We start from the raw sequence: 8,381 nt of genomic DNA, 5'->3' as shown, positions 1-8,381 counted from the left end.
AGCTTTTGTGCATGCCCTGGTGCTTCTACGTGGTGTTGGGTTTGTCTGTAATTCCTTTTGGTGTGTCTGGTCAGTAGTCATATGTCCCGTTGGTGAGGTAGTAGCTCCAGTCTTTGCCACGTTAAATGCTTCTTATGATAAAATCATATCATTACCTCCCGCTTCGTTTGGAACCTTGCCCTCAAGGTTCATTTGGGGAAACGCCTGGTGCAACACTAAGACATCTTCCCAAGAGGTGTCCTCCAATGGTAACCCACTCCATTGAACAAGGGCTTGATGAACAGTACGACCTCGTTGGCGAAGGTGACGAACATCCAAGATGGCCACTGGTTCGGGAAGTGTTGTCATATTATCAAAGGCAGGGGGCATGGGGGTCCTGTGGTTCTCCCACGTATTTCTTGAGGCGTGAAACGTGGAACACCGGGTGAACTCGTGTCGTGGCTGGCAATTCAAGTTTATACGCCACCTTGCCGATGAGCTCTAACTTTTGATGGGCTCGAAGAGCCACTGTTTGATGTCTATAAGGCTGTAGCTTTACTAAGACCAGAAGTCCTGGAATGGCCCAAAATAACGGCGGCCTAACTTCTGATGGGTGCGAAGAGCCACTGTTTGCTGTCTATAAGGCTGTAGCTTTACTAAGACCAGATCACCTGGATCAAAATTCTTCTCACTACGCCTCTTATCCGCTTGGGATTTCATGCGTGTCTGAGCACGAGAAAGGTTCAACTTGAGAGTCTTGAGAATTTCGTCTCTGGATTGAAGTTCTTGGTCCACGGCTTGGTTGTAGGAAGCATCCATGATATAGCGAGATATAACCGGTGGTTGGCATCCATATAACGCCTGAAAGGGGGTCATCCCTGCTGCTGTGTGAAAGGTCGTATTGTACTAGAATTCCGCCCAATGAAGATACTTAACCCATTGGGTCGGGGTATCAGCGACGAAGCTCCGCAAATACATTTCTAAGCAGCGGTTCAGTAACTCGGTCTGGCCATCCGTTTGGGGATGGTATGCACTGCTCATGGCAAGCGTGGTTCCTTGTAGCTGGAAGAGCTCACGCCAGAAGTTACTCAGGAAGAGGGGGTCACGGTCACTTATGATGGAACGAGGGAAACCATGTAGTTTGGCTATCTCGGTGGCAAAAACCTCGGCAACTCGTTGATTGGTAAAGTGGCTGGCCATGGCACAAAAGTGGGCGTATTTAGATAAGCGGTCGACTACCACGAAGATGACACTCTTTCCCCCAGACGGTGGCAAGCCCGTGATGAAATCCATTGTAACATGTTCCCAAACCTGCTCTGGGACCGGTAATGGTTGGAGAAGACCTGCAAGGGATGCGTTGATGGGCTTCATCTGTTGGCACACCTCACAAGAAGCAACATACTGTTTAACAAAAGCCCTCATGCCTTTCCAAAACAGATTTGTGGAGACTCTATTGAAGGTTCTCAAGAACCCAGCATGACTACCGATAGGGGATGTGTGAAACTCCTTTATAAATGCCTCCCTAAGTGGAGAATCCGAGGGTAGAACCAAACGTTGGTGATGGTAAAGTAAGCCATTTCTCAATGAGTACCCTTCATAGGCGTTGGGATCATTTTGAAGACCATCACAAATTACCCTGAGTTCTGGGCTATTGGAGACCTCCTCTTTGAGTTGTTCCAAGAAATCGAGGGTGGGGAACGAGAAAGTAAACAGAGTTGCTACTGCATAGGTTACCCGTGACAAGGCGTCGGCGACGTTGTTGTCCCTTCCAGGCTTATACACAACCAGTGCTGCTGCTCAGGCGTCTGGATGGTTTGCTCTGTTAATTGCTTCAGGCTCCTTTGGTCAGTGACAATGATGAACCGTTGCCCCAACAAATAGTGTCTCCAACGCATAACGGACTGTGTGATGGCATATAGTTCTCGAACATATGCTGATGTCAACTGTAATTTGGGTGACAACTTCTTACTAAAATAGGCTATCGTGTGCCCCTGTTGAAGTAATATTGCCCCTATTCTTTCTCCTGAAGCATTAGTTTCCACCGTGAAAGGGAGAGCAAAATTGGGTAAAGACAAAACAGGGCCTGTGGTGATCGCCTTTTGGAGATTTCGAATGTTGCTTGTGCACTTGGGGACCATGTGAAGGCCCCTTTCTTTAATAAATCAGTGAGTGGGGCGGCCAAGTGCGCGTAGCGACGAATGAAGCGTCGATAATATCCAGTGAGCCCCAAGAACCCACGTAACTCCCTGATGGTGGTTGGTACTAGCCAGTCCAAAACAACAGAGACTTTAGAAGGGTCCATGCTAACTCCTTGGGCAGAGACTATGTGGTCCAGATATTCGACTATTGATTGGCCAAAAGTACACTTAGATAGTTTTGCATGAAGCTGGTGGAGTTTCAATACCTGTAGGACCTGCTCAAGGTGAGCTAAATGGGATGACCAAGAGGGGTTGTATACTAGCACATCATCAAAGAACACCAGTACGAATCGACGTAGATATGGCTTGAAAATAGAGTTCATTGTGGCTTGAAAGGTTGATGGCGCGTTGGATAACCCAAACGGCATAATGAGGAACTCATAGTGCCCATCGTGAGTTGTAAAAGCCGTCTTGTGCACGTCATCTGGCCGAACCAGGATCTGATGGTAGCCAGATTGCAGGTCAAGTTTGGAGAAATATTGTGCCCCGTTCAACTCATCGAGAAGCTCATTTACCATAGGAATGGGAAAGCTATCCTTGATTGTAATGGCGTTCAAAGCCCGATAATCGACGCATAACCTCCATGTTCCATCCTTCTTCTTGACCAGGAGGACTGGCGATGAAAATGGGCTGGTACTTGGTCTGATAATCCCTGAGGAGAGCATCTCAGCAACTAATCTCTCGATTTCTGTTTTCTGGAAATAGGGGTAGCGGTATGGCTTTACATTGACAGGTTGTGCACTAGGTTGGAGGTGTATCGCATGGTTCTGGTCACGCGAAGGGGGCAACCCCACTGGTGTGAGAACACCCCAGCATAAGCCTTCAAAAGTGCTTGCAGTGCCGCATCAGGACTGGTGTTGGCCTGTGTAGGGGTTGGTTGAAATTCCAATTGGAACAGGGATACCAATGCATCTGTATCCACCAAGCGCCGCACACAATGGTACTGAAGTTGGCAAGGAACACGGGCTGGATCGCCAATGAGAGTAATCCGTTGATCTCCTTAAACAAATTCCAGTGTTAGTTTCTTATAATCAAATAATACCGGGCCCAATTGGGCTAGCCACTGCACACCAAGAACGAGGTCTGCACCAAATAAAGGTAAAACCAGTGCATCAATAGTAATAGGATGGTGAAGAAGCTTAACTTCTAAATGTTTGACGCGCCCTTCGTACGCCACATGATTGCAGTTGCCAACCATCACAGTGACGTTGGAGACAGCTTCTATGGGCAATCCCAGGTGCTGGGCTACACGTCCCTGTAGGAAATTGTGTGTGCTCCCCCCGTCAACCAAAACTTGGATTGGGGCACTGGCAATGTACCCGGTAAATCAGAGCGTGGTGGGAGAAGCTTCTCCAGTCATCGAATAATACGAGAGCTCTGTCGCTGGAATTGGAGCCGGTTCTGGTGATGCTACTTCCTCCGAGCTTTGCAATAGTGCTTCCTCAGGGGATTCCACCAGCAGATCTCCTTCATCATATTCCAACAGGAATAAATGCATGTTCTTACAGCGATGCCTAGGGCCAAAATTTTCTTCACAGTAATAACATAGCCCTTTCTCTCACCGCTATTGCATCTCGGTGGGAGTGAGACGCTTGATAGGAATTCGTGGAGCTAAGGGTGGCGCTGGTAGCAGTGGCACCGTCGACAATGTTGGTAATAACCCACGGGAAGCATTCGATCGTTAGGGGGTTGTCGCACTTCGTTGAACTTCGCCTCTTGAAGGCATGCCAAACCCATCACCTGAGACATCGTGGCAGGACGAAAAGCAGTCACCTCGTTTCTGATGTTGGATCTAAGACCAGAGATGAAACAACTCATGAGGAATGATGCTGGTACTGCAACTATGCGATTCACCAGAGCCTCAAAGTGTGTCTGGTACTCGGCGATGGTGGATGTTTGCTCGAGTTTTGCCAGCGATGCCTGCGGATCGTCGAACTCAGAGGGACCAAATCGGATCTCCAACGATCGAACGAACGCCATCCATATTGTGAATTGAGCTGCCCGATGCATCCATTAAAACCATTTTAACGCAAGTCCATCCATGTGGAATGAAGCTATGAGAAGACGTTGCTCATAGGTTGTTCCATGGTACTCGAAGAAACGCTCTGCTTTGAATATCCACCCAATCGGATCCGTACCGTCGAATCCAGGAAAATCCAAACATATAGTGTGTGTTTGGATGGGGTTAGTAGAGGTCTAAGATGAACCCCCGTGGGAAGACGATGACCCATACGGTAGCTGATGTTGATCACGGTTTGGGGTTTCCAACCAAAGCGCTTGCTCCAATCTCTCGTCCATGGCAGTGAAGCGGAGTACCAGCTCCGAGAGGGATTTCTGCTATTCGGCAACCGTGGTGTAGAGAGACTCCAGTCGATCTCCTTGCTCCGATGATGCACTACTCAGAGACTTGATACTCTCATCAAGTTGCCGTTGACGAGTTCCTTCGGCCATTGTGGTGTTGCTGAAAAAATATCTCTCAATGAAAGCACCAGTTGATAGGATAACCCCTGCTCTTCGAGGGAGCAACCTCCAAAAAGTACGAGAGAGAGAGGGAGAGAGAAAAGAGAGAGATTGGTTGTAATATCAAGTCTGGTTTATTCTATCAACATTCATCTCTTTATATCACTCATTACATGCACTCCCTTTACCAAACGGTTACATAAAGGCCTATCAGGTTCTTACACATAATCAACTAAGGTAACAACTTTTGTGCGTGCCCTGGTGCTCCTACGAGGTGCTGGGTTTGTTTGTAATTCCTTTTGGTGTGTCTGGTCAGCAGCCATGTGTCCCGTTGGTGAGGTAGTAGCTCTAGTCCTTGCCATGTCAAATGCTGCTTCTGATAAAATCATATCATATACCCATTGTCAAACACCTATTGCTTTTATTATCTTGAGGATTAAAACGGCAATTCACTTAAGGTTGTGTTTGGTATGCAATTTTGGAATGCATTCTAAGTTGAGTTTGCATTCTCAAATGATAAAAATAGTTGTTTTTATCATCTGAGAATACGAAATCTACGTAGAATGCTTACCAAACACAGCCTTAATCATGATTTAAGGGTATTAATATAATACTATAATTTTAGATACCAAAGTCCTAGAAACAGCCTCTCTGGAAACAGGGGTAAGGTTGCGTACATTTGACCCTCCCCAAACCTTGCTAAACGCGGGAGCCTTGTGCACTAGGTACGACCTTTTTTTTTTTGGTAGAAAAAGGGCTATTCATTCATGCGTGCCCAACACCAAACAAAGGAAATCGAAATACATAACATAGATAGAGGACATGATAAACACAAGGAATGGATACACAGTATCCAAAGCCAAGGAATGGAAATTGATCCTGTCTCACATGCCATTGATTGGGTCATCCGGACTAGGGGTTGGTTCACAGACACTTCCCTAGAGAACAAGCTGTTAACACAGCTAAGCTTAGGCGCATGCACTACCGTGCCAAGAAAGGGGTCCTCATACTCATCGAAAAGAACAAATCCACACCGCCCATGTACGTCGATAAACTGCCACAGCATACTTTCAAACAGACATGCCAAATTGGCAAAAGTCTGATGGATCTGCGAGTGGAGCTTTGATTGATGGCAAGAAGACCAACGGCATCGGCAATGGGTATGATTCCCTGCCAAAAGATGTCATTCTCCTTCTGCCTCAGTGAATCAGCTTCGTTGAAAGCACGAAACGCGATGTTGAGCTTGCTGGCCTGAGACTTGAAGCTCTCACAGAGCAACAGCGGCGACAGACCATTTAAGGCATACCAGGTCCAGTTGAAGACAGGTTGCTCGGGGTACCCGTGTTCTCCGTAGAAGGTCATCCCACTTCAGCACTTGAACAGAGTAGCCGCCGGTAGCACAAGCTTAGTCGGGTCGGAGGAAGCGCAGAAAGGCAGATGGACGTCGATGGTTTCCGTTGAAATAAGGTTCAGCTTTGCAGGTGAGGCCTATTCCTCCTTGAGGCTGCGGTAGGGGGGCGATACAGCGGTGGAGGTAGAAGAAGCGATTGACATGGCATCTTCCCCAGGCAAGTTTCTCATTGTCTGAATCGTCATCTTCATCAGCGTCTTCTTCGTCGGCGCTTCCCATGGTCATGACGGAAATCCTATGCAGCAGATGGGACTTTGGAACTGAAAAGAGAAAACACCCTAAGGCGGAGGAATGAACAAGCACGACGGCGGAAGGCTAATAGTCACGCTCAAAGGCGGAAGAGAAGAGAAAAAACCCTTCATATGAGAGGTGTGTACGACGTCCTTTTTTTTATTAGATACCAAAGTCCATAAGTGGCCATAATTGGGAGGAACTAGCCATAACTGGCCGGAACAGGCTGAAAGTTGCCTAAAGTTGGCATTTGTAATCAGAAGTTTGATTTTTTATTTATTTATTTATTTTAAAAAATTTGGTAGAAAGAGCAAATGTTATTTATCTAACGATCCATATCGAAAATATTAAAAAAAAAATTATGGTTTGATTGAAAAAATAAAAGCCAAGCTAAGTCAACGGATGGCAAAATGTCTTTCACATGCTCGAGGGGAATTGCTGTATTTATTTCAAATGAAGTTTCAAAATACTTTTATGCCCTTGTCAAAAAGTTTTTTGTTGTTTGTCTCTCACAAGGTTTGAACTAGGGCTGTAAGTTTGGCCCTATAGGCCTGAACTCGCCTTGAGTCCGAATAGGGCCTGGGCTAAGATTTCTGGCCCTGAGGGCAGGTTAGGGCCAGAAATTCCTGACCCTAAGTTAGGGTCGGGTCGGGTTGGGTCAGGGTTGAGACCTCAGGCTCAGCCCGACCCTGATTTTGGCCCTAAAGAAAATTCTTTATTTATTAAAAAATAAAAGTTAGTATTTATATAAACAAGTGCCTAGCATTCTTGAAAGGTTGTGGTCCATAAAAGCCAATTGCTACTTAGTGGTCTTGGGTTCAAGCCTCTTCTTTCACATCTTTCCTACATTTGTTATTTTAATTTGCTTATTGCAGGGCGAAGGCGAGGGCCAGGGTCAGGGCCAATAGGTTAAGCCCAACCCAATCAGGGCCAATCAGGGCGGGCTTCGGTTGGGCTTGGCCAGTCAAGGTCAGGGTTAGGGTCAGGGTATTTAGGCCCTGAGTCAGGGTCAGGGCAGGCCTGAGCCCAGTTAAGGGAACTCAGGGTTGGGTTAGGGTTTTAAAAAGCCCAGCTCAACCCGACTCTGTTGCAGTTCTAGTTTGAACCCAAGACCTTCTCATTGTTTCTAATAAAGCTAAGGAGTAGAAAACTTTTTGTTACATATTGCTTATGGAAGAGAGTAGAGTGAAGTATATATTGTATCATGAAAACTACAAGTAAAGGATTGCTTGGAAAAAAACTCACTATGCTCTAACCCGAGTGTTTCTATTACACCGTAGAGAATGTTTACACTCTTAAAGAATGAGTGATGGTTCAACTCAATCCCATTGTTTTCCCCTAACATCTTCATATTTGATTGATATAGTAAATGGGTTCATGACAGTTCATGAAGCACAACCACATCGCAGTCCTTATATCCTATTAACACCATTCAGTCAAAATCAAAGGAACTCGGTGCAAAGAAAAACATGGGAAAGACACTGAATTCCTTGATTACCATTCAAAATCGCTACCAATGACGAACCATGCTTAGCCTAACAATCCATCTTATCTCACTCGTGGCTAGGGGTGTAAATGAATAGTCAAAATCCGTTTTCGTATCCATTTAGTATTGATGCAGATACGGATAGGCTATAACTATCCAAAAAGCTATATTTACATGTAAACGGATAAAATATCTGATCTGTATCCGTGTGCGTATCCATTTAGCACTATCCAAATCCGTTCGAAAACTTATCAGATGTGGATGTGGATATAGCACTATCCGAACCAAATCCGACCCGTTTACATCCCTACTCGTGGCTGCCGAGTCATGCCAAATCCACATCTAAAATCCAAATCCAAAGGACAATGTGAGACGGAGGAGCGCGCGGTGGAGGCTCAAAACCGTTTTGGGCCTTAAAGTCGTTACTTCATCCAACCCACTCGCATTTCTTTCTATCCGTTCCCAACCCCATCGCTATACTTCCTTTTAATTATCTTCTTCCTACTGGTTTATCTTATCAAAAAACAAAAAAAAAAAACCTTCTACTGGTTTAACCTACTCATCGTACGTAATTCTCTGACAACCGAGATAGAGAGAGAGAGAGAGAGAGAGAGAG

Source organism: Telopea speciosissima, chromosome 2 (assembly GCF_018873765.1).
Source record: "Telopea speciosissima isolate NSW1024214 ecotype Mountain lineage chromosome 2, Tspe_v1, whole genome shotgun sequence".
Classification (NCBI taxonomy): Eukaryota; Viridiplantae; Streptophyta; class Magnoliopsida; order Proteales; family Proteaceae; genus Telopea; species Telopea speciosissima.
Note: the sequence above shows the minus strand (reverse complement) of the source record.